This window comes from Procambarus clarkii, chromosome 20 (genome assembly GCF_040958095.1).
Source record: "Procambarus clarkii isolate CNS0578487 chromosome 20, FALCON_Pclarkii_2.0, whole genome shotgun sequence".
In the NCBI taxonomy this organism is placed as follows: Eukaryota; Metazoa; Arthropoda; class Malacostraca; order Decapoda; family Cambaridae; genus Procambarus; species Procambarus clarkii.
In genome coordinates this window covers 37,121,035-37,148,273 of record NC_091169.1, presented here as the reverse complement: position 1 = coordinate 37,148,273, position 27,239 = coordinate 37,121,035, and the positions used below count along the sequence as shown (strand labels likewise).

At 45.2% G+C, this 27,239-nt stretch overlaps 1 long non-coding RNA gene across 1 annotated transcript in view; it reads right to left on the bottom strand.

The window, feature by feature from the left end:
- Positions 1-226: 226 nt before the first annotated feature.
- LOC138366661 (uncharacterized) overlaps positions 227-27,239 on the bottom strand; it is a 133,657-nt gene continuing 106,644 nt past the window's right edge. Inside the window, exons 3-4 of the long non-coding RNA XR_011229214.1 lie at positions 5,341-5,397; positions 227-273 (exon numbers count right to left, since the gene is read on the bottom strand). This is a non-coding gene — a long non-coding RNA (uncharacterized lncRNA). The remainder of the gene's footprint in view (positions 274-5,340; positions 5,398-27,239) is intronic.

Here is a 27,239-nt window from a genome sequence, read left to right as displayed (position 1 = left end):
GGCAAGTTTAATCCCCCTGTGACACCAACATTACATTCCTTCCTACCCTACCATGGTGTGTCTAAGATGATTAAGATGACATGAACAATAACCAGGACAGGAAAAGACGTGTAAGAGCGAGAACACCTCTTATATAGCCGAGCTACACTATGAATGGAATCACGACACTATTCAGTGGTGTGTGACCACCACAGAACACTTTACAAGTGTATAGCCATGCACTTACCTAATGGTGCAGGCGGGGTACATTCACATGCACCAGGGGGCTCCAGTCTGCAATGTAAAAAATATGAATTTTAGTATTTCAGTCAGATGTTTCAGCATTCACACTGATGTCGGGTATTTCGTCACCCCTACACTGATGTCAGGCGTTTCGCCACGAATCGAAGTGATAAGTTGATTGTATCACAAACAAGCGCACGCACAATACAAACACACACAACACACCACCCACAAGTCCCATTCCAACACTTACACCCCTTTCCCCCCATCCCCCCCCCCCACACACAGTCACGATAACAATCCCCTTCGTCTAGTTAAAAGCTTGCAGTTAATGCTATGTGTACTGTGGGTCCCATGACCCTCCTCGCCTTGATAATCTGCGCATCAAAACGACACTAACTACCAGCCCCGCAACCTCCCTACTGCACCACATGTGCAAAAATACAATACTTCTGTTTAATTGCCACATATACACCTGCCTAACATGCGGAGATTTGTATGCCTCATACACATGAGTATGAATCATCTGTTGATTTGCATTTGACTGTGTATTAGGGACCAAATCGTAATCCATGTGATCGGTTAGGTAGGAGCGGTTAGGGGGATGGGTGAGGGAGGGGCTAGGTTAGATAATAGGTGAGGGAGGGGCTAGGTTAGATAATGGATGACAGAGGGGCTTGGTTAGATAATGGGTGAGAGGGGCTAAGTTAGGTAATGGGTGAGAGGGGCTAAGTTAGGTACTGGGTGAGAGGAACGAGTAGTGGGAGGAAGGGGAGGAAATGGTAGCCTGGGGCCAGATTCACGAAAGAACTTACGCAAACACTTACGAACGTGTACATTTTTCCTCAATCTTTGAGGGCTTTGGTTACATTTATTAAAAAGTTTACAAGCATGAAAACTTGCCATTCAACTGTTGTTATTGTTCTAAACAGCCTCCTGGTGCTTCGGAGCTCATTAACTGTTTAATAATTGTAAACAAAGCCGCCAAAGATTGAGAAAAGATGTACACGTTCGTAAGTGTTTGCGTAATTGCTTTCGTGAATCTGGCCCCAGGACATGATACCTGGGGCTCCCGCCCCTTTTCCAGAGGAGGATGAGAGACGAGTGTCCAGATGCAGCATCACTGTGGCCGCTGTGCCCTCAGCCAGGCGAGCTGACTGGACGTTTTAGTGAACTTAATTCTCGCGCCTGGCCATTGGACCTCCAGAGTCCCTGATTTATACACTAGAAACGCAATCAAGGGAAGAGATCCGCCCCATTAAAGCGAGTTACTAGGAAGCTATATTGCTAAATTTAGGGAAATGCGACAGTGGGCATTGCAAGGAGAGCATGTGCCAGGTCTCCGGAGTGCATGCTCCTGAGCCTTGCCGGGTTCCAGGGTCACTTCACGCTCAATATTTATATTCTTAATTATAAATAAATATCACAAAGTTAGCATATAGCGTGATTCACTTCAAGCTCAAGAAAATTCTTGGCTTGATGAGCTGCAGTATTCCTCTACTTAACCTATTGTAAACAAGTTATTTGACGCTAATTGTACAAAATATATATATTGGAGATTTCCGGGAAGAAAAGGATGCTTGTGTTTTGTGCCCCCTACCAATCCAGTATACATATTCTATTTACATGTATAAAAATCATGTATTTTCGTTTACCAAATCAATTGAACGTCACTTTCAATAAAATTAATATGCCGCTAAATACAGTATTCTAGTTGAGACTTAAATACATCTAAGTGCGCGTTTAGATGTGCACGCGCTTGCACACCAGCACCCTGGAGGAGGTAGTCTCTTTGAGACAACAAAATGGAACGAATATATATATATATATATGATATACAATCTAGTGGTTTGCGGGCTATTCATGCCCGTGCCACCTTTTGGGTGGCTTAATCTTCGTTGATCATCATCAAGTGGTTGACAAAGCAGCCAGGATGGACACAGGTGTCCAATCTTCAGCATCACACCTTAGGCTCAGCCCAGAGGGAAAGGAAACCAACAGGAGAAAGCGCCAAGCCATTATGACTATATAGCACTGGGAAGGGATCAGGATAAGGATTTGGGATGGGACAGAAGAAAGGAAGGAAGGAATGGACTCGGCTCAGACTGTTACTTGGGGTGTGAATCGGGTCTCATATCCCAGTTCCCTGTTCTCATATCCCAGTTCCCTGTCCTCATATGTCAGTTCCCTGTCCTCATATGTCAGTTCCCTGTCCTCATATCCCAGTTCCCTGTCCTCATATCCCAGTTCCCTGTCCTCATATCCCAGTTCCCTGTCCTCATATCCCAGTTCCCTGTCCTCATATCCCAGTTCCCTGTCCTCATATCCCAGTTCCCTGTCCTCATATATCAGTTCCCTGTCCTCATATGTCAGTTCCCTGTCCCCATATCCCAGTTCCCTGTCCCCATATCCCAGTTCCCTGTCCCCATATCCCAGTTCCCTGTCCCCATATCCCAGTTCCCTGTCCCCATATCCCAGTTCCCTGTCCCCATATCCCAGTTCCCTGTCCCCATATCCCAGTTCCCTGTCCCCATATCCCAGTTCCCTGTCCCCATATCCCAGTTCCCTGTCCCCATATCCCAGTTCCCTGTCCCCATATCCCAGTTCCCTGTCCTCATATATCAGTTCCCTGTCCTCATATATCAGTTCCCTGTCCTCATATATCAGTTCCCTGTCCTCATATATCAGTTCCCTGTCCTCATATATCAGTTCCCTGTCCTCATATATCAGTTCCCTGTCCTCATATATCAGTTCCCTGTCCTCATATCCCAGTTCCCTGTCCTCATATCCTTGAAAGTAAATGAACTGGTTGGGTGAGCTACGTCCTCGCCTCTTTGCAGAGTTGGCGTTCGATTCCTGATAGCTCAAGGAATTCAGCACCTGTTTCTTTAAGAACATACATGAAGACGGAGTATAGTCAAACCGTCTTAGAGTTTCTCCAGGTAAATATCTCACCTTTGACAGGAGTCCCGTCTTCTTCCAGGTGCAGGTCCAACAGATCTGTAAGTCTTGACCTCACACAGATAACACAAATCTTGTATAAGCTGAACAAGACTGTAGCACCAAGGCAGAGCAAAGCAGACCGTCGGTAATATAACCTTTAAAAGTTTACCGGAGAAATCCCCTTTAGCTTATCAGAACAGGAATTTTTCCCTCTGTTGAGTAAAGAATCAGTGGCGTGTGTTTCAGACCAGCTTGGCACAAAGCCTCTCTGGCCAAGGCGAAAAGTTGTTTCACGCTTCACAAGCGGCAATTCTTGGCCATCAAAGACAACATCTGAGGTGCTGCACCGAGGTTATCTTGAGGTTATCTTGAGGTGCTGCACCGAGGTTATCTTGAGGTTATCTTGAGGTTATCTTGAGGTTATCTTGAGGTTATCTTGAGGTGCTGCACCGAAGGCGAGCAGCTTCCCTCTGATCAAAACGCCGAGACAAAATGATAACATCTGCCCACTTCAGTCGTTCATGTATTATTAGATCAAGGAAAACATAGACGGAAATAGAACTAAATCTAGATATCTTTAGGCTAAGACATATCCAGATATAGTGAATACATTATTGTAGACACTGTAGGCTACTCAGTCTCTGGATATAACGACGTAGAAGCCAGTTTCCCCGATGGTGCATGTGGTTGGGCACTATCCCTTCCCTCCGTCCTCATAACCCAGCTCCTATCCTGTCCTATCCCGTCCAGGTGCTGTATCGCACCAGCATAATCTATCGTCACTCTCATTACATTTAATCACGAGGCGAAGAAGCGAAGAATAAGTCGAGTGAAAGTTAAGATGAGATCCGAGTACAAACTACTGCCTTCCAAGTCTGCCTCAGAGCACTGAGCGTGAGCTGAGATATCTTGAGGTTATCTTGAGATGATTTCGGGGCTTTAGTGTCCCCGCGACCTGGTCCTCGACCAGGCCTCCACCCCCAGGAAGCAGCCCGTGACAGCTGACTTAACTCCCAGGTACCTATTTACTGCTAGGTAACAGGGGCATTCAGGGTGAAAGAAACTTTGCCCATTTGTTTCTGCCTCGTGCGGGAATCGAACCCGCGCCACAGAATTACGAGTCCTGCGCGCTATCCACATGCTCCTTCCACTTAGTGTGTCATATACACAGTGAGATATCTTAGTGAGGTCATACTGGCATGGCGCTTTCTCCTCATAATTACCTTAGAACAGAATATAATACAGCTTTTCCTCATGAACACTGGAACACCCTCGTTAACCCAACAGCCGCTCCAACTTTTTCATATAAACGAAAAAAGCTATACGTGTGACGCACAGGTGATGTTGCCTGCATATCTCAAAGGGTGTCTCGCTGACGTCCTCTGTTCGAATTCGTAAGACGTATTCGTAAGACGCATTCACAGAGGTGCGATGAAGTCGTTATGATGTCACAAAGCTTAAAATGTATACAGTATATTGCAGGATCCCCAAGATGTGAGGCGTTTACGTTGCTATACGGCACTGCAATCTCGTTGGAAATTATCCATCACATCTGCTGGGTGGGAATGTGTGTGTGTGTGTACTAAGGTTGATGAATTGCTCTCATTCCCTTCCCGCGATATCCTCTTGTAGGCAATAACTCTTTGATGAAAAGCAGCGTGTTATAGTTCATTTCGACCGCTTGGAGTAGTCAGAAGCCCAACGTCCTCGCATCTTACAGGTCAGCGTTCGATCCCTGATGTTCAAAAAGGGGTTGAATACCGTTCGCAGGCGATGAGTCACAATAACGTGGCTAGAGTATGTTGACCAGATCACACACTAGAAGGTGAAGGGACGACGACGTTTCGGCCTGTCCTGGACCATTCTCAAGTCGATAGGTCACATACATCCTTGAATACCGTTCCTTTACTTTGTCTTCGTATCCCAGCACCTATCCCAACCCGCCCTCATATGTCTTCCATGTGCTATGCTCATTTACAATTATTAAAGGAGATAACTTTCTCCAAATAATTCCCAAACACTGCTGCCAGAGGCATACTGCAGTTTGATATACAGGAAGTACAAGGCTTAACATCACACTACTTGAGTATGTGAACTTGAAAGACAAAGTACCAGCTTACGCTGCTTAAATTCACTTAACTATTACTATGGTTAAATAACTCGGGTTTTAATTACCTTACAAACTGGTGATAGATGATCCTGTAATGAGTTTTGTTCCATCTCAAACCATACCTGTTGGAGAACAAATATTATCATTTAATCAAATTGTTCAATCATTAAAAAATAATATTATATATATATATATATATATATATATATATATATATATATATATATATATATATATATATATATATATATATATATTATATATATTATATATATATATTATATATATTATATATATTATATATATATATATATTATATATATATATATTATATATATATATTCCCTCTATATATATTATATTCCCTCTAATGCGTTATGCGTGGTTTCCTCCGAGGCTATGGGTCCCCCTTCTTCCAGCTAGAGGTGGTACTCCCCTATATTTTTTTTTTTTTTTTTTTTTGAGATATATACAAGAGTTGTTACATTCTTGTACAGCCACTAGTACGCGTAGCGTTTCGGGCAAGTCCTTAATCCTACGGTCCCTGGAATACGATCCCCTGCCGCGAAGAATCGTTTTTTCATAGAAGTACACATTTTACTGTTGCGTTAAACAGAGGCTACAGTTAAGGAATTGCGCCCAGTAAATCCTCCCCGGCCAGGATACGAACCCATGACATAGCGCTCGCGGAACGCCAGGCGAGTGTCTTACCACTACACCACGGAGACTGCCTTTCCGGGCCTGTACCCGGGCCCCTTCCGGGCCTGTACCCGGGCCCCTTCCGGGCCTGTACCCGGGCCCCTTCCGGGCCTGTACCCGGGCCCCTTCCGGGCCTGTACCCGGGCCCCTTCCGGGCCTGTACCCGGGCCCCTTCCGGGCCTGTACCCGGGCCCCTTCCGGGCCTGTACCCGGGCCCCTTCCGGGCCTGTACCCGGGCCCCTTCCGGGCCTGTACCCGGGCCCCTTCCGGGCCTGTACCCGGGCCCCTTCCGGGCCTGTACCCGGGCCCCTTCCGGGCCTGTACCCGGGCCCTTTCTGGGCCTGTACCCGGGCCCCTTCCGGGCCTGTACCCGGGCCCCTTCCGGGCCTGTACCCGGGCCCCTTCCGGGCCTGTACCCGGGCCCCTTCCGGGCCTGTACCCGGGCCCCTTCCGGGCCTGTACCCGGGCCCTTTCTGGGCCTGTACCCGGGCCCCTTCCGGGCCTGTACCCGGGCCCTTTCTGGGCCTGTATTATATATTATATATTATTATATATATATATATATATATATATTAAAATTATATATATGTATATTAAAAGATTCGTTGATCTTTGTTCTATCCGCCAATTGCCCAAGTGGTTGGACCCTAGCATCCTTCCAAGTGCTATTAGTCATAATAGCTTAGTGCTTTCTCGAGATCTTGCTCTACTTGGTTCCTAATGGTGGCTGCCCAATGGAGACTTATCCTCACTAAATTAACCTATCGCCAGTTAATTTTTGGATAGCAGAGAGAATTAGGTGACCACTTGCCCTGACCTGACCTCGTACAGCAGCCCGTCCTCACAATGACCAAATACTCATTAATTGTATATGTATAATATACACGAGTACTACACGATTCCGATGAATTTCTCTGACCACAGGTGTCTTCCTGCAGAAGAATGTGATGCAACAGCCGTACTAAAATTACAAATACAAATTGAAAAATAAAAACCCACACACACACGCGCACTTCAGACGAAATAAATCTTCACTCCCCCGCCCAGAGCAACCCGATACGGTATCCCTCCGGTACATTAAAACCTCAGTTAAGGCACGACGGATTCACCGCCGGCTATATATAAAGCCTGGTGGCACTGGTGGCACCAGGCACCAGGCACCAGGTCAGGTGTGGGAGGATGCCCCTCCCCCCGCACACACCCGACACTCCCCTCCCTTCCCAACACACACTTTCATCATTATTGTAATGCTAAGTTGGTCGCGTCCTCACCCGCTTCCTGGGAGAGGTGGTGAACAAGAGGGCTTGAAATACCTTCACCTTGCCATGGATCAATGGTTCCCTTCATATGGGTAAGGGGAAGCAGACCGGTGGAGTGAGGGGAGACAAGTGGATATTGTTTTATTAGTATTCAATTCATCTGATAGAATTCTATCCTTAAATGATATCGATAAGAGGCTGTGATGGAATAATTCGATTCGTAGACTCTTAGTGTTAAAGCCAAGAGTTCGCGCATGGAAGGGAAAGGGAAGGGAATTATCAAGGGAAAGCCAAAGCCATTACGGCTATATAGCACTTGGAAGGGGTCAGGATAAGGATTTGGGATGGGACGGGGAAGAGAAGGAATGGTACCCAACCACTTGGACGGTCGTAGATTGAATGCCAACCTCCATGAAGCGAGACTGTCGCTCTACCGTCCAGCCCAAGTGAGGTTGCGCATGAAAGGGGAAATGACGTTACGAGACGTAACCAGACGTGACAGGTGATGGGAGAAGGGAAGGTAATACCTCACAAGACAGAAAATCGGAGGAGGTGATGGCCAAAGGACTGAGAAGGACCGCTGGGTAATATAATGTCTTCTTACATCAACTGGCTCATGAGCAAGCATTTCCTGGCCAGACACGAGCACAATCTCTTGAGTTACTTCTTGACGGGTTCCTGGAAACCTATTGACAGATACCATTGGAGTCACCGTCTCCTCCTCCAAACATACGCCGTTTGCTTGTTAATTGTATGCCCGAAACGCTTTGCGTAATAGTGGCTTTAGGCATTGTATGTACTAGCTCTATCTATAAGTCCACCAATCTTTGTAAAAATCTCTTGTATGTACCTTACCTAAATAAACATTTATTTATTATTTATTTGTTGCGTAGAAATGTGTATTAACTGTAACCTGTAACTGAGGAATACTTAGGTATTCATAACACGTAAATCATATTGTATACACATAAAAGACAGCAGCGGTGGTGGAAGAAAATACTTGAAAAGTATTCATGGAGAATATGCAAAGATTTTCTCCGTATGCCTTTTATTCTCTTCTCCAAGGCTGTGGGTCCTCACAATTTTGTGTGTATATATTATCCAATATTATAATATATATCAACTATTATTATTTTAATAATAGTTGTTATTATGTGTATTTTAATTTAATGTTTATTTTAATAATACACATTTTTGTGTATTATACATATTCATTTATTTGTTAATAACTGTCGTTGTTGCCTTACAAAAAAAAGCTTCCTTCATAGGCTTCAAAACAACAAATCTGGAGACGTGTTTTTGTTATAGACATATTATTTCAATTTAGACTGTCAGTGTTTGTTTGTTCGAGACATGATAGGCAGCTTAGGTCTGTTTGGTAACCTTCATAACAATTTCCTTCTGCCATCATATCCCAGCTTCTTGTCCTTATATCCCAGCATCTTGTCCTTATATCCCAGCATCTTGTCCTTATATCCCAGCATCTTGTCCTTATATCCCAGCATCTTGTCCTTATATCCCAGCATCTTGTCCTTATATCTCAGCATCTTGCCCTTATATCCCAGCATCTTGTCCTTATATCCCAGCATCTTGTCCTTATATCTCAGCATCTTGTCCTTGTATCTCAGCTTCTTGTCCTTATATCGCAGCATCTTGCCCTTATATCCCAGCATCTTGCCCTTATATCCCAGCATCTTGTCCTTATATCCCAGCATCTTGCCCTTATATCCCAGCATCTTGCCCTTATATCCCAGCATCTTGCCCTTATATCCCAGCATCTTGTCTTCACTTCCCAGTTCCTTGTCCTCACATCCCACCTCCTTGTCCTCCTTCAACATCTTATCTTCAATGCAAATAATTAATCTTGTGAATTATGGGTGCTGCTCATCCCAAAATTGTTCCTACACTCGTATTTTATAACGTGCACTTTCATCACACCTTAAGTAAACGCCGCTTTGTTAAGTGGCAGTGTGGCTGCTGGATTCAAGGGCCAAATTCACGTTTATGGATGGCAAATGGCCTATAAACAAAGCCTTCTTCTTCAACAATAATGTTTTATTGGTTTTGGATTACCTCACGATGCCGACTTCCGCTATTAGCCCTCCAATTACCTCCATACACCACAATTGACATCGAAACAATCACCACCGGCCGAGCCAGTCGGCCGAGCGGACAGCACGCGGGACTTGTGATCCTGTGGTCCTGGGTTCGATCCCAGGCGCCGGGGAGAAACAATGGGCAGAGTTTCTTTCACCCTATGCCCCTTGTTAGCTAGCAGTTAAATAGGTACCTGGGTGTTAGTCAGCTGTCACGGGCTGCTTCCTGGGGGTGGAGGCCTGGTCGAGGACCGGGCCGCGGGGACACTAAAGCCCCGAAATCATCTCAAGATAAGATTCTCAAGATAAGATTCTCAAGATAAGATTCTCAAGATAAGATTCTCAAGATAAGATTCTCAAGATAAGATTCTCAAGATAAGAATCTCAAGATAAGAATCTCAAGATAAGAATCTCAAGATAAGAATCTCAAGATAAGAATCTCAAGATAAGAATCTCAAGATAATAATCTCAAGATAAGAATCTCAAGATAAGAATCTCAAGATAAGAATCTCAAGATAACCATTGTAGACAAAACCACTGTCATCATTGCCAGTGAATTACTCACTTTCGCTCCCCAACCATTCAATATTAGAAGATGTATGACCCTCTGTCCTGCATGACAGTGAATACTAGCATTATCCTCAATTTAATAAGACTATCAAAATCCTCAGGTTAGGCAAAATTGTAATTAATTTTGTCAATAAAGATGTTAATAATAATAAGAAGAGTGAAACTAGCGCCAAAAGATTGTTACTCGCTTTGCTAAATGAGTTTTGGGGGTTCAGTTCCTGAGCCCATTATGTGTATGTGTAACCTTTACCACAACCACCCACGGGATGGGTATGGAGTCCATAATCTCCTTTGGGATGAGTATGGGACCCACAACTCCCCACGGGATGGATATGGAGTCCACCACCTTTCACGGGATGTGTATGGGGGTTTTCAACTGTCCACGGAATGGGTATGAGGTCCACAACCATCCACGGGATGGGTATGGAGTCCATAAACTCCTTGGGGATAAGTATGGGGTCCACCACCTCCCGTGAGATGAGTATGGGGTCCACCACCTCCCATGGGATTGATATGAGGTCCACAACTGCCCACAAGATGGGTATGGGTTCACCACGTCCCATGACATGTGTATGGAGCCCACAACTTCCCACGGGATGGGTATGAGGGCCACAACCGCCCACAAGATAGGTTTGAGGTACATTATAAAATAAAAATGACAAATTAAACCATTCTCAGACCTCACCAGACGCGGAGAGGTTGAGGAGCGGTGGGTGCAGGTGTGGACTGAGGCGGGACACACTAACCTAAACATACAACCCACGAGGGGACCTGCTTCACCACCTCCAGTGATTCATGCGTCAGTTATCCCGTCTACCCTAACCCTTTAACCCCCCTTCCCCCCATCGTGTAGAACCCCTCCCCACCACCACAACCACCCCCATGGTGTGGAGCCCTCCCACCACCACTACAACCACCCCCCATGGTGTGGAGCCCTCCCACCACCACTACAACCACCCCCCATGGTGTGGAGCCTCCACCACACCACCACAACCACCCCCATGGTGTGGAGCCCCCACCACAACCACCCCCATGGTGTGGAGCCTCGTGAGCTCTCCCACCATCACTCCATGGTGATACAGGTGAATTCAATAAGCGGCTTTGAAAGTAAATACAATGTGAAACATATTGGTATTAACAAAACACTGCATTTACGAACTAGCAGCAGGAGAGGCGAGGCTGCAGAGCTACTGCTCAACTCGGGGAAACACAACAACGTGACTACGGGGAGAGATGAACGATTTGCGAATCACTTCTTCAGGTTGACCTCTGATGAGTTCGACCAGTAATTGGATGGTTGATCGCGTTTTACCCGCTCAGGTCTTTACTAGAGGCCCCTCGATGAACCTAAAAGTGTCTTTCTGTCCCCGACAAAGATACATTAGTATATGCTAAGCAGGCGAAGATCAGGACAACCGTTAGGATGTTCACAAAACGATGTTACGAGCATACATCCCATAAGTGCTAGAGTATGCAGCACCGGCATGGAGCCCCTTCCTCAAACATTCAAAAAGAATAGCGGAAATGTTTAGATTGTGAAGAACAAAGGGAGATATCCGGATGAACTCGCTAAATACACAATGAAATCATTCGAAAGTGATGTAGCCGAGGAAATATTGAGGCCATGGCATGGACTCGAACCCGCGTCGCCGAGCTTCCCCAGACACACCCACTACCGGCTGTACCATGATGGGCTTGTGCGTGTCCCCTGAGGAGTCCAGAGGTGTGCGGGTTCGATCCCTAGGTACGGACTCTGTTTCCTCAATTAGTTTAATGCTTATTAATGTAAGATGTCTAACGAAATAATTTCAAATTGTAAAGACGCCCATTCCGCAGTTTTAAAAGCGTATGACAAGAACCGGTGGGCAAGGGTTTCATTGTATTGAACCTCTGTCAGCTGGAAAGGCGAGGGCCGGGAGCTGAAGCTCATACCTACAAACTCTGTTAGGTAAGAACGCACACAAAAGCTAAAAATAACGTTCATGAATACACACACGCCTACACGAATGCACATACATAAAGCGTACATACTGACAATTATATGGAACTGACTGACTAACCCACTTCCTATAGATCTTCTGTGTCATCTTCTATCTGTGCCTAACAGTCTCCGTCCCCTCATGGTACATAGACAGCTGTAATCAACATCTGTGTACGTGTTCCCATTCCTAAGAGGACCACCAAGCACCTGTCCTCTCCTTTGACAACTGTTAAGCTATTGTCCTAAACACACTATTTATGCATCTGATTATATACACATTCACTTCCCGGCTGGCATCTCTACTCTCAAATTGCATATATCATACATATGTAGGTGATTCATACATCATACATGTGTAGGTGAATCAAGACAGTAACATCATAGAAAATTTGATGCAGAAAAAGAGTAAGATCGAATATCACTACAGCGTGACAGCGAGTGACGGGTACCAGCGTGACAGCGAGTGACGGGTACCAGCGTGGCACCGAGTGACGTGACGGAACAACGTGGCAGCGAGTGACGGTACCAAAGTAAAACCGAGAGTACCAAACCAAGAGAAACATCACCAAACCTAAAGTATAGGAGTAGACACGGCAAAAATAACCCTCAACCACTTCCTTATCCCCCCTCGCCCCCCCCTACCTCCCCAAAGCCCCTGAAGACCCCCTCCAAGTCCCCTCGTCTTCCCCTTAAACCCCTGATCCCCTCCCGAGGCTCCCCTCTCTCTCTCTCTCTCTCCCCCTAGGATCACCGTCATTAACACACCACTCTGGGCAGGTTGATAATGTGTTCTGCTGCCCCTTAATATACGTTCTTTACTACCGTTTTCATACACAATGAAATCTCTCTATAACGTGATATTGAGAACATTTTTGAAACCAGGGGGCTCGAACCAGCGTCCTGGATTAAGGTGCGCGTGTAGGGTAACCTTGTACACTTGTTCAATCCATCTTACGTTAATTTTATCCTTCCATTTTTCCTATTTTCATTTTTATCAGATTATATTCTGGGGCCATATACAACTGTACCCTGGTCGAGGTCCGGGCCTCGGGGACGTTGAGCCCCGAAATCATGGCAAGGTAAGGTACCCTTGATGTGTCGACTCACGTCTTCTGAGACGGATTGTGAACCCCCAACACAACTTCTTAATGCCTTAACAACCATCTTAAACAGTGGGTTTTATCAATGCTGTTTTATACATGATAAACTTGTCTCGTTGTTCGTAGCAGAACATCTCTGTTTATGTTTTAATGAACATCTCTATATTTGCTACATCCTCTCAGTGGGTCTACCTTTTGGATTTTGCAGTTCTTGAATTCAATAATATTACTGCTCTCTCTCTCTCTCTCTCTCTCTCTCTCTCTCTCCCTCCCTCCCTTTTGAGTGAACTGACCTGTCACGTCTCTCTCGACATGTTTCCTCTCATACTTCACCTTTACCTGTCTTTCCCTTAAAAAAAATTTCATCTCCTGCTTTACCTTGTCCTGCGTTTCATTTCACGCAGGACAAGGTAAAACACTTTCTACAAACACTCTTTCAAATCCATCTTGTTCACTTCCTTTCTGACCCATCCTTCTGCCTCGCCTTCTTTCAGACCCACCTTGTTCACCTTCTCCATGTAGCACCCACTGTCATCATCCCTACATAACCATCCGGGTCACTTTCCCTAGAATCCGGACCCGTTCACCTTCACGCCGGTAGCAACCCACCAAATTCATCTTCCCTCCATGGCCAGGTCTGCCCTGAGCCCTCCCCCAACCCTTCCCTCCAATACCTCCCCCAACCCTTCCCTCCAATACCTCCCTCAACCCTTCCCTCCAATACCTCCCTCAACCCTTCCCTCCAATACCTCCCTCAACCCTTCCCTCCAATACCTCCCTCAACCCTTCCCCAATACCTCCCTCAACCCTTCCCCCATACCTTCCCCAGCCTACACTCATCAGGCCAGACGGGACCAGTTGAGATTCATAACTGCCTTGTTTTTTCCTACGTGTCTGAGTCTAGTCTCGTTTTCCCCCTCGTGTTTCCTCCCCGCCTCCCCTCATTCCTCCCCGTCTCCCCTCTACCCTAATCTCCCCCCCAGGCCGCCGTACACCTCCTGCCGGTGTCATCAAGAGGGTATTTCCGGTACTTGTAGGTGGCAGGTGAGGCCCAGGCAGCCCTCCTTGTCGGGTCGTGGTTTGATCGACTCTTCATGATTACTTGTGTTGCTCTGTTGCTCTCTTGTCCTCCATGTTGTGTGTGTGTGAACGGGGCTGTGTCTCTGTACCTTGATGGCAGCGTCTAAGATGGACTGTAAGCTTTAATTTGTAAGGATTACAGTTCTTGAGACCTCAGCAAGGCGTTAACCTCGGGTTTTCAAGTGATTGTTGGTCAAGCAGTCTGTTGGTTTCCTCCTTGAAAGAGAAGGTTTAACAGAGAACTCTGTTAATGCTTATATCAGCATGATAGTCACTGCTATCATCAACTTCATCACTGGAATCAACTCTTCCACCATCACTGCTATCACCATTACCCACAAACTATAAACTACCATCGATCACAAATCATCATCACCAGCACCCACTAACCACCACCCCACCAACCACCATCACCCACCAACTACCACCACCCCACCAACCACCACCCGGACCAACCACCCACCACCACCACCACCACCACCACCTTCATCCACCCACCAGTAGAACCACCACCATCCACCAACCACCACCACTCACCACAACCCACCACCAACACAATATCACCAGTCACCCAGGATGCAGCCATGAGTCAAGATTATCAAACACGTCAAAAAAATTATAAGCAAAAATCCACTAATAAATTCATAAAACTAAGCAGTGTTGTTGAAAGTGAGACACTAAGCAGTTTATAAATAAATTATTAAATATTAAATATTAAAAAAATTATATCAACCGCAATGAGAAAAAAATTAGCATATCTAAAAAAGGAGAAAAAAATGTCAGTTTCAGCTGGAAGAAAAATCATATACATTTTTAAGATGTTTTTCTACAGTGCATCCTCTTTGAGCGTTCACCACACTGAACATAACCGAACAATGAACAAATCCACCGGTGCCGTGATGGGGGCTTGAACCATCGGCTCCCTTGGATTTCTTCACCGATATGTCACGATAATGTGACTTCTCTGTGTATAACCGAACAAGTTAGCTCAATCATTCTGTAACGAACCTGTTCTACACGTCTTATGTACCGCTTGACTTCGGCAAGAAGTTCAAAAATAAATTTAACTCACATATACGAAATGAAAGAATGTGACAACATTTCGGTCCGTCATAGGCCCATATGTGACAACGTTTCGGTCTCTCCTGGATCTATGTGTGACGGCGTTTCGGTCTCTCCTGGATCTATGTGTGACGGCGTTTCGGTCTCTCCTGGATCTATGTGTGACGGCGTTTCGGTCCCTCCTGGATCCATGTGTGACGACGTTTCGGTCCGTCCTGGATCCATGTGTGACGACGTTTCGGTCTCTCCTGGATCTATGTGTGACGGCGTTTCGGTCTCTCCTGGATCCATGTGTGACGACGTTTCGGTCCGTCCTGGATCCATGTGTGACGACGTTTCGGTCCGTCCTGGATCCATGTGTGACGACGTTTCGGTCCGTCCTAGACCCCATATGTGACGACGTTTCGGTCCGTCCTAGACCCCATATGTGACGACGTTTCGGTCCGTCCTAGACCCATATGTGACGACGTTTCGGTCCGTCCTAGACCCATATGTGACGACGTTTCGGTCCGTCCTAGACCCATATGTGACGACGTTTCGGTCCGTCCTAGACCCATATGTGACGACGTTTCGGTCCGTCCTAGACCCATATGTGACGACGTTTCGGTCCGTCCTAGACCCATATGTGACGACGTTTCGGTCCGTCCTAGACCCATATGTGACGACGTTTCGGTCCGTCCTAGACCCATATGTGACGACGTTTCGGTCCGTCCTAGACCCATATGTGACGACGTTTCGGTCCGTCCTAGACCCATATGTGACGACGTTTCGGTCCGTTCTAGACCCATATGTGACGACGTTTCGGTCCGTTCTAGACCCATATGTGACGACGTTTCGGTCCGTTCTAGACCCATATGTGACGACGTTTCGGTCCGTCCTAGACCCATATGTGACGACGTTTCGGTCCGTCCTAGACCCATATGTGACGACGTTTCGGTCCGTCCTAGACCCATATGTGACGACGTTTCGGTCCGTCCTAGACCCATATGTGACGACGTTTCGGTCCGTCCTAGACCCATATGTGACGACGTTTCGGTCCGTTCTAGACCCCATATCAAGTTTTAATGAGCAAAATATGAGGGGAAAAGGAGGTGAGTTGGAAATGTAAAAACAAACATGAAATCGAATTCTTTAAGTGCGAGAGTTGAAAAGGTGTGTTTTAAAGGCTTCATGCAGGTCGGTGTTCAATCCCCGACCGTCTCTAAGGGGTCAGGTATCATGCCTTTCCCCCTGTCCCAACCCAGATCCTTATCCTGATCTAGTGGTATATAGTCGTAATAGTTTGGGTCTTTCTCCTGATAGTTCACGTTTCTTCTCCCTTCATATTTGAACTCAAAATTCTCACTAATATCCTTTGTCATCTTGACAGGAGTTACTCACGATAATATTGATGTTTGTATCCTGACGTCTGCTCCACCCAACCACTTGGGCTGGACAGTAGAGCGACGGCTTCGCTTCATGCAGGTCGGCGTTCAATCCCCGACCGTTAAAGTAGTTGGGCACCATTCCTTTCCCCCCGTACCATCGCGAATCCTTATCCTGACCCCTTCCAAGTGCTATATAGTCGTAATGGCTTGGCGCTTTCCCCTTATTAATTTATTTATTTATGCTCCCCCGCCCCCCCACACACTCCCATGTTGTTATGGGAGCTCCTGTGTACAGTCAGAGGACGTCAGCACGGATGGATTTTTGCTATTCGCCCCAAGCTTCCATTTCCTGTTTTTAGAAATTGTTTGCATTCCTAACAGTTCTGTTTGACATTCAGAATTGTTCTGTGTACGGAAAAAAATAAATAAAAAATAGCACTCTGTAAGCCACCTTTTTTATGTTCTAATTGTATTTGTCTTCATTGTCTTGTGTCACTATGTTCGTAAACCCGTATTGGAGTTTACTTGAGTTTACTCGTGTCTGGTTTGGGCTCTATATGTCTCTCTCTCATCAACACAATTAACAGGAAGAAACAACATGTAACTTTATGTATTAACACGTGCTGACCCGCCCTATACCACCTTATTATCCAGCAAGTATCCTGGCCGGGAAGGGGGGGGGGGGATTGACTGGGCGCTAATCCTTAACTGTAGCCTTTGTTCACCCAGCAGTTAATGGGTACCTGGTTGTTATTAAATGATTTGGCGGGTCGTATTCCGGGGAAAATTAAGATTAAAAACCTGCCCGAAACGTTATGCATGCTAGTGGCTGTACAAGAACGTAAGAACTCTTGTATTAATAAATAAAAATAAATTAAATAAATAAAATTATACATCGTTTTTATTACCTTCAACCTTCTTACAGGACCTCATATCCGTTATAAAGACGACCCATTACTCAAAATGTAAGCACCATGTTACTTACGTGTTCTATGTATCCGCCTCCATGGGTTAGGTGGGTTGTTTGTGTTCGTCCGCTTCTGGCTAAGCACTTAACAGTTGCCTTTTGTTACGTAGAGGTAAACTGCGCTAACGAGCTGAGTGGTGACTGGTGCTTCTAAATACTGGAGTCAGTGGCGCGTGTTAGGTTAGTTTAGTTCATTTATTATGCACCCCATACCCATCTTTTGGGCTGTAGTGGAAAGGGTTACAGAGGCACGCAGCCCATTTTCTTGATTTGCCTCTCCGTAAAAAATTCAACCTTTTACTTACCGTACGAACCCAAACCACCCACTTAAGTTCAATGCAAAGAAAACGAATATTTGTAAGCTGGGACTTACAATAGGTTTCTTAACAGGTTCCTTTTTACATCGTAGGTGAAAATTGGTGAAAATCGTAAAAAAATTAACAAATATCGTAAAAATATCGTCAAAATTTTAAAAGAAACGCTATATATTAGTTGAGAGGACGGGTAGGTTAGGGCACACGTTGACCAGACCACACACTAGAAAGTGAAGGGACGACGACGTTTCGGTCCGTCCTGGACCATTCACAAGTCACTCATCGACTTAAGAATAGTCCAGGACGGACCGAAAAAACGTCGTCGTCCCTTCACTTTCTAGTGTGTGTGGTCTGGTCAATATATTTCAGCCACGTTATTGTGAATCCTCGTCTGCAGGCTAGGGCATATGCTAGTCAGTTTACTAATGCAAGGATTCCTCCACACCCAGCAAGTATTATATTCAAGAGCAACGCCAGTTCAACGCCCAATCAACGCTATTAGCGTTAACTCAACGTCGTACGACCGTCACTCTTGGATGTTGTGCCCCACTGGGTATACATGCCTGCTACGTCACCTGTAAGTGGAGTACGACGTTGAAAAATACGACCATTAACAACCATTAGTATTTCCGGGTATATTATATAATTTATTGAGGCGACGGAGACTTGGTTCCGTGATGGATTTCAGGGGTCAGATTCACGAAGTAGTTACGCAAGCACTTACGAACGTGTACATCTTTCCTCAATCTTTGACGGCTTTGTTTACAATTATTAAACAGTTAATGAGCTCTGAAGCACCAGGAGGCACCAGGAGGCTGTTTATAACAATAACAACAGTTGATTGGCAAGTTTTCATGCTTGTAAACTGTTTAGTAAATGTAACCAAAGCCGTCAAAGATTGAGGAAAGATGTACACGTTTGTAAGTACTTGCGTAACTGCTTCGTGAATCTGTCTCCAGGACTTACATAAAAGGCCACTAGAGAAATGGCGACCCACAGGAAATTAAGGAAAGTAACAGATATATTACAACAGTTTCCCTGTGAATCTTATTCTCCGTTTTCTATGAAGTTGAGATGTCAGGAGAGGCCGCACCATACAGGCATTGTTGTAACACCGTCTTGCTTACAAACATGGGTTTTATAATAACTTTACCGCGCTCTGGACGTCACACAGCACAGCCCCGCTCCCGTGCCAGGTAAGTCCACTACGGGCTCACCATAGCCCGTGCTACTTGCCCCGCTCCCGTGCCAGGTAAGTCCACTACGGGCTCACCATAGCCCGTGCTACTATCCCCGCTCCTGTGTCAGGTAAGTCCACTACGGGCACACCATAGCCCGTGCTACTTGCCCCGCTCCTGTGTCAGGTAAGTCCACTTCGGGCTCACCATAGCCCGTGCTACTTGCCCCGCTCCTGTGTCAGGTAAGTCCACTACGGGCTCACCATAGCCCGTGCTACTTGCCCCGCTCCTGTGTCAGGTAAGTCCACTACGGGCTCACCATAGCCCGTGCTACTTGCCCCGCTCCTGTGTCAGGTAAGTCCACTACGGGCTCACCATAGCCCGTGCTACTTGCCCCGCTCCTGTGTCAGGTAAGTCCACTACGGGCTCACCATAGCCCGTGCTACTTGCCCCGCTCCTGTGTCAGGTAAGTCCACTACGGGCTCACCATAGCCCGTGCTACTTGGAACTTGTTCCGAGTAGCTGAATCTATAACAGCAGCAGCTCTAGACGTTGTTTCTGTGCTCACCTCACCTCTCCACATCTTGCTTCAGCGTACCGTCAGGAAGTTTTGCGTTTTCCACGCAAAACTAACTATTAAAAGTTACATTTGCGTGCGGAAATATATATCAATCCTCGGATGCTATATCATCCAAGGAATATAATTGACTCCCGTTGTTAGGCCTCAAGTCTTCCTGTCCCCTATCATGGTATCCCCCTTAGGTGAACTATTGACCTTCCCCAAGGTATAACCCCCACAACCGTTTAACTCCCGGGTCAATAGTTACTGCTAGGTGGACAGAAGCATCAGGTTAAAAGGGACGTGTCCAACCGTTCCTGTTCAGCCGAGGAAATGAACTCGAGTTCCTCGGTTGTGAGTCGAGTACGTAGGCTACTATGCATACCACAAAAATATATATTTTTAATTTGTCATTATTTTGTGGATATATTATTGTGGTCCGCGTGTTGCCAGGTGTTGCCAATATCCTAACTTGCAGTGGAGTACTTGTACAGCTACATAGATCCTACATATGTGGCCTACATATGTTGATATACATGTATTTATGCATATGCTCATCTACATGTTAATATGCTGTATTCACTCGTGAATTTTTTCTGTGTGTGTGTGTGTGTGTGTGTGTGTGTGTGTGTGTGTGTGTGTGTGTGTGTGTACTCACCTATTTGTACTCACTTATTTGTGCCTGCAGGATCGAGCGTTGGCTCCTGGATCCCGCCATTCTAGCCTTCGGTTGTTTAAAGCAATGACTTCTGTCCTACTTCTCTACCATACCTAGTTTTAAAGCTATGAATAGTGTTTGCAGATGACGCAAGACCAAAATAGGTGGCAGGAGCCCCATCCCAAACTCGCACCCTCCTCAAAATACCCATTCTTCGTCCTCATCCCTCCACTTATCTAATCACCACCCCCCTACACACTCCGCATGCTTTGCATTCACCGCCCTTAGTACCTCCACCCCCATAACCCCCCCAACCCCAGACCCATATACTCCCCCCTCCCCACCACTCATCACCAGCTTACACAAGTAACAAACAGTTCCCACAGCTCCAGAGCATCGTAGCCCCCTCCGCCCGCCCCACCATTCCTGTTGTTTCCGGTCCAACAAGGGCCCCCGGATCCGGATCGTAACAGCAAGTGTTCCTGAGGGCTTCAAACTTATCGACACCCCTTGTTCTCTCGCTCGGCGCCCTCCGTGTAGCGGCAAGCACCTGATGGTGTCTCATCCGAGGTAAGTGAATTGAATATGTTGTATTTACGAAGTACTTCCATTGAAATTACTCGTGTGCTAATGTTAGGGTTGTTAAGGAATCTTTCGGCAAGAACAACTGCGGTGGTTGGGACGGAAGGTACTGTGGTGGAAGCATGTGAAAGTACTACACGTGTGTGTGTGTGTGTGTGTGTGTGTGTGTGTGTGTGTGTGTGTGTGTGTGTGTGTGTGTGTGTGTGTTCTCACCTATTTGTACCTATAGATTCGCGCTACAGATCTTTGACCCCGACTATCCAACCGCTGGTCGTCAAATAGAATAACTATGAACCTACGTGTTTATCATACATGGTTTTAAAGCAGTAGATGGTTTTGGTTTCTGTCGTTTTATTCATTCCATTTCCGTACTTCTCTTACCTTAAGGGAGCATTTTCTCACATATTTAAGTCTTATCTCTAGTTCCAATCCTCACTCCTGTTTTATGGTATTCTTATCAACATTTCCTCCTTTCCACAATGTCAGTTTCCCCCCCTAAATATATTTCGCATATCTCTACCTTAAGAACGCAAGAAAATGTAAGTGGAAACTCAAGGAGCCTATTGACCCAAGCGAGATAGTTGGTTTTTATATCGAACCAAACTCATGTATGTGTCAACTTTCATTCAAGACAAAGAAGCGATCCATCATCTACTCGGCAGTTTATACCATAAAACAACATTGTTGACCAGACCACACACTAGAAGGTGAAGGGACGACGTTTCGGTTCGTCCTGGACCATTCTCAAGTCGGTCTTGAAAATGGTCCAGGACGGACCGAAACGTCGTCGTCCCTTCACCTTCTAGTGTGTGGTCTGGTCAACAATGCTGTTGACCAGACCACAATTTCCAAACCCATATTTACTGGTTGGAAATAAATTGGGTTTTCCGAATTTAAACTTATCCAATTTTTATCCATTGTTTCATGTTCTATTTTGTATTGATATATTTAACACTTTACTAATAGTCCCAATATGACAGGTTTCTAATTCCTTGAATTAATTTTGTCATCTTTCTCAGTACCCGGTCAATACAATTTATGTATATTCTTAGTATGGTGGCTAAACTAGAGTATTATATATGTCTAAGTACCTTACATGTCAGGATTAAGTCTCCTCTAGTTCTCCTATTTGTCAAGAGATATAAGGGTCACTTACCATTGCATGAGCTCACACAGAATCATGATAGGTTGCGGGCCGCTCCAAGCAACAACCTAGTGGACCAAGCTCCACTAGGAGGAGAAGACTCGGGCGCTAGCCGCTGACTGAGGGAAGGAGGAGCACCACCATACCTGATCAACGGTAAGAGGAAAGAGCTACTGTTGTTGTTACTGCAGGCACCATAGTGCACAATACTTCCAACGTGACAGTAGAGCATTCATAGAGTGAGCAAAACCTGTCAGCAGACAGCCAAGCGTCACCATATACCACCACCTGTCAGCAGACAGCCAAGCGTCACCATAAACCACCACCTGTCAGCAGACAGCCAAGAGTCACCATATACCACCACCTGTCAGCAGACAACCAAGAGTCACCATAAGCCACCACCTGTCAGCAGACAGCCAAGCGTCACCATAAACCACCACCTGTCAGCAGACAGCCAAGAGTCACCATAAACCACCACCTGTCAGCAGACAGCCAAGCGTCACCATAAACCACCACCTGTCAGCAGACAACCAAGCGTCACCATAAACCACCACCTGTCAGCAGACAGCCAAGCGTCACCATAAACCACCACCTGTCAGCAGACAACCAGGAATCAGCCAGTAGAGCGTATGGAACAATTACCTTACCTGCACCTGGGAGTTCCATGCTAAGACAAACCAATAGGGAAGACGTACAAATGCCACACTGGAAGAATGAGTTCTGTCAGGCCTTGGGAAAGGCACAAATGGTATTCCAATACTTAAGAAAGCAAACACGGGAAGCACTTAGGAAGAAGCCAGTAGCATTATCTTACCTTGTAAGATAATGGAGAAAATAATTAGACTAATGGAGAAGCTGGAGAGTAAAATATTAATTGCACAAAGTGAATACGGTTTCAGGGTTGGCAAATACTTACAAACTATTTTATTAGAATTGTTGAATTGGAATGACTTAATTTCAGGCATATAAGAGAAGGAACAGTAGGCGTCATATTCCCAGGCTGTCAGAAGCCATCGATAAAGTCCCACACATAACAAAAAAATATACAAAAGGGAAAGGCATGTTGACGTAACACGAACAGTAACGTGATGAAATAACGCCATACAGACATAACACAGAGAGTCACAGTGAGAGAGGCTGAAATGCTTGGATGTTATAGGGAACACTTACCCGAGGAGTCACACCTACATGACTACATTAGCAAACGATGCAAAAATTACTACAAGAGTACTTGGACAAGTTATACAATTAATTATGTTATAATTATATGCTATAATTCAGTTCTATCAATACAACACAGCCTGAAGAAGACACCAAAGGGAACGATAAAGACTTAGACATTCTGCACAACCTATGTCAGACTAGTACACGATTGTGCATCACTGGAAATAGAGTCAGAGGAGACCTGATGACCACAACGTACTGAGACACAAATCAGACAAGACTATGCTCTTCAGTATGGTTTGTAGTGGAACAGAAGGAAAAGGTGGAAGCTGGAAGTACAGATGAGCCACGAGTAAACGGAAAGTAATCTATGAGTGTGTCGGAAAATCCGACACCATTTAATATAACATACAGACAGATAATAATTGCTGTGTTGTATAAACAAGTTAACCCATAGAAAATGTAACTTGTAGTGGAGCATTCTGTCTATAGAAAACGGGATATCGTTACCACATACTATTATAATTCACCACCTATTATGGTGGGAATTATTCTTAAATACATTAGTCTTTGGACTTTACCATCATAAAAACATCTCATATAAATTAACTTAATTATCAATATTAAAGTAGAGTAAATGTGACCCTTCTATCACTTTCTGTCATCTGGACAATGTAAGCCAGGCGTCAGTGAGAAAGGAGGGGCAGCCATTGTTTATACTAAGACCACAGAGGCTCACGGGAGCAAATACGGCTCCTGTTAATTTTACTTGGACGTAGTGTTATGGAAACCAAAGGTGTACCATCTTCAACATGCTGTCAACAAATTCAAGTTAAGTGTTCTTCCGAAACCCATTTATCTTTCATTTATGGCCATTAATGTCTGGATATAGGGTGATCCGGTTAGAGCACGAGATAGCCTCATACTAAAGGTAATTAAGCCCAGGTCTTCATGGTTCCATGTACAGTGCTTTCTCTGATATAGTTGTCATATATATAGGATTCTGGCTTCTTAGCTAGCGCCCTTTTGACAGGTCAAGACGAGGAAGCATGCTTTGTGCATCAGTTACCAGGGTGATGGAAGCTACCTCACACGAGGAAAATGTGGTGTCTACATCCTGGTTATACCTGGTGGACTAAGGCCTGCTGTACTATAAGATAAGGAACCTCTTCAATGTATGTAGTCTAATACTGTAGTTTGATTGGCTGCATATATATAAATTAAATTAATATAAACCCCCCTAATGTGTAGAGGATCGATTTGTGAGATTATGAGATTATTGCAGAAATACAGTCCACTTATCATTATACAAATTGCTATCGAAGTATATAAATTAACGTAAATATAAATTCATATAAATTAAATAAATATAAATCTCACAGGTCGGTTCCCACAGAGTGTGTGAGAAATGAACAACTGAATGAGGTAAATAAGATCTTGAAGGCCACCTTCATTCACAGCTTCCAGTGTAAATATTTATAAGATCGAGAAACATTGCATAAAAAACAGATAGTCAAATGGCGGTGCTTATGAGCTGAAGCTCATTCCTACGGACACTATAATGGGAACACCCCTACCTTGCTACACACGTGCATAGCCACACACATGTACATGCACGCACTCTCTCACGCGCATGCACGCACATGCGCACGAGCGCGCACACACACACAGTGTAGTACTTTCCGATGCCTCCACCACAGTGCCATGTGCCGAACTACTGATCCCGGGTCTTCGAGTGCCAGCCAGACCCGTCAAGCGTGACTAACACCTCTTCACAAAGTGTGGATCATCCTCTGTCGGTTAAGGTAAAGAGGGAGACAGCAGACTCGGCCAAAGTTTACCAGAGACTTGAAGGCGGGAAATGTATCGCGTTTATTTTATAAATCTTTTCTCATTATTGTGTTCTCGAAACTCTTTCTCGCCTCATAGTGTTGATAATTGTATTATTGTACGAACGTTATTGCCGTTATTAGTTCCTGTATTACCAGGGGTTCTTTGACCCCTTTTACGATTACAGAACCCGAATGGATTATCTTATGTACCCAAACCCCTTCGCCAGGTTGTCGAAGTCATCACCACCAGTCTGCTAGGTACCAGAATAACTTCTAAAGATGTCAATAATTTGGTTTTACTTTACAAATCGATGGCTCGGGAGAGAACAGCTAGAAGAAAACCTAAGAATTTTATCATATATATATATATATATATATATATATATATATATATATATATATATATATATATAAGAAAACCTAAGAATTTTATCATATATATAGAAAAAACTGCAAATCACAACTGCTCAAGGTAGCTACAACCAGTGAAATGTTTGCTGATGCTCTTGTGCAATCAAGAAATACCCACTAAGCTTACCTTCTCATGCCATATTGACACGGAATAATTCTAATAACATTTGTATTAAACTCTTCAGAAATCGAGTCCCATACCCCTCAATATTTGGTGCCCATACCCACGGGGTATAGATATCGGTTAAAAACCTTTATTCTCGACTCTCGGACGACATAGGATCACGTATGACAGTAACTGTATGAAATTTCGAACTTAATTTAATATAAGATAAATCCATTGGGGGATTTATAAGATTTAGGTTACATATACGCCAGAAGGTGTTTATTCTATAAACTGTTTTATGTGACTGCAGCTCAGGAGAAAACAGCAATGTTCGAACGATTAGTTTCATAAATGAGTTCTCATGTCGATAAGGAAATCAAATTATGAAACTAGTTCACAGCAAGTGTAAGTGGAGTACCTTAGAGACGGTATGGTATTTCTTTACCAACGTCTTAACACCCTTCCCTGGAAGGTCGTATTGCAGGCTCTTTAGTATACTTACCTGCATCATGGTGGTTATCTAAATGACGCTGTCAGAGCCTCTACCTCACGACCAGACGCTGTCAGAGCCTCTACCTCACGACCAGACGCTGTCAGAGCCTCTACCTCACGGCCAGACGCTATCAAGAGCCTCTACCTCACGACCAGACGCTGCCAGAGTCTCTACCTCACGACCAGACGCTGTCAGAGCCTCTACCTCACGACCAGACGCTGCCAGAGTCTCTACCTCACGACCAGACGCTGTCAGAGCCTCTACCTCACGACCAGACGCTGTCAGAGCCTCTACCTCACGACCAGACGCTGTCAGAGCCTCTACCTCACGACCAGACGCTGTCAGAGCCTCTACCTCACGACCAGACGCTGTCAGAGCCTCTACCTCACGACCAGACGCTGTCAGAGCCTCTACCTCACGACCAGACGCTGTCAGAGCCTTTACCTCACGACCAGACGCTGCCAGAGTCTCTACCTCACGACCAGACGCTGTCAGAGCCTCTACCTCACGACCAGACGCTGTTTCTACATCATGACAGAAACCCAAGCCGTTGAGAGGGGACGAACACATACACACAGCGTTGCCGGGAGGCGACGCGGCAACTTTTCAGGGAACTCCAGTGTACAGCAAGTTTGAGTCGAGCTTCAGTGGCATTGTCAAGATTGTTTTAGAAGAATTGTCGACAATTTCCCGGTTATTTTTATCTCCTACGGGTAGGACCAGGCAAAGAGAGAGAGAGAGAGGGGAAGAGAGAGAGAAAATAGAATAGAATGACTCAAAAGATAATAGAAATGAGAAAAGGAAATTTAGAAGGCAGAAGAAGAGGAGGCAATAAAAAATGAGAAGGAAAGTGAGAAAAGCAAGTGAAGAGGATATAATACAGAGAAGGAGAAGGAATTTGAGAAAGTAGAATGTAAAAAGAGATGAGAGAAAAAAAAAGAGAGGAAATGAGTAGAAGCGTCGTGGAAACAGGAGATAAGAGATGGCGCGGGGGTTCGAGTGGGCGGTAATGACTCGGAGCGAAAGACGTGGTTCCGTAGTGCCACAATCAGGTGAATTAAGTGTGACAAAGATATTGTCAATAAACACCTGTGTGGGGGGGGGGAGGGGCTTGCTACATAATACCAGCCTAAGATCAAATAACCCCGTTACTAAGAGCAACAATATTTGGTCAAACGTACACAAACAAGGCATTTAAAGTACCTGTGTCCTAGGTGTTAATGTAGTTCCTGGGCAACACCAGGAAGTCATGACTCAGGCACTGGAGTTCCTCGGCAGCAGCAGGAGATCATCAAGCGCTCACGGGGGGCTATAACCCACCACGATCAATAGTGGAGATTGG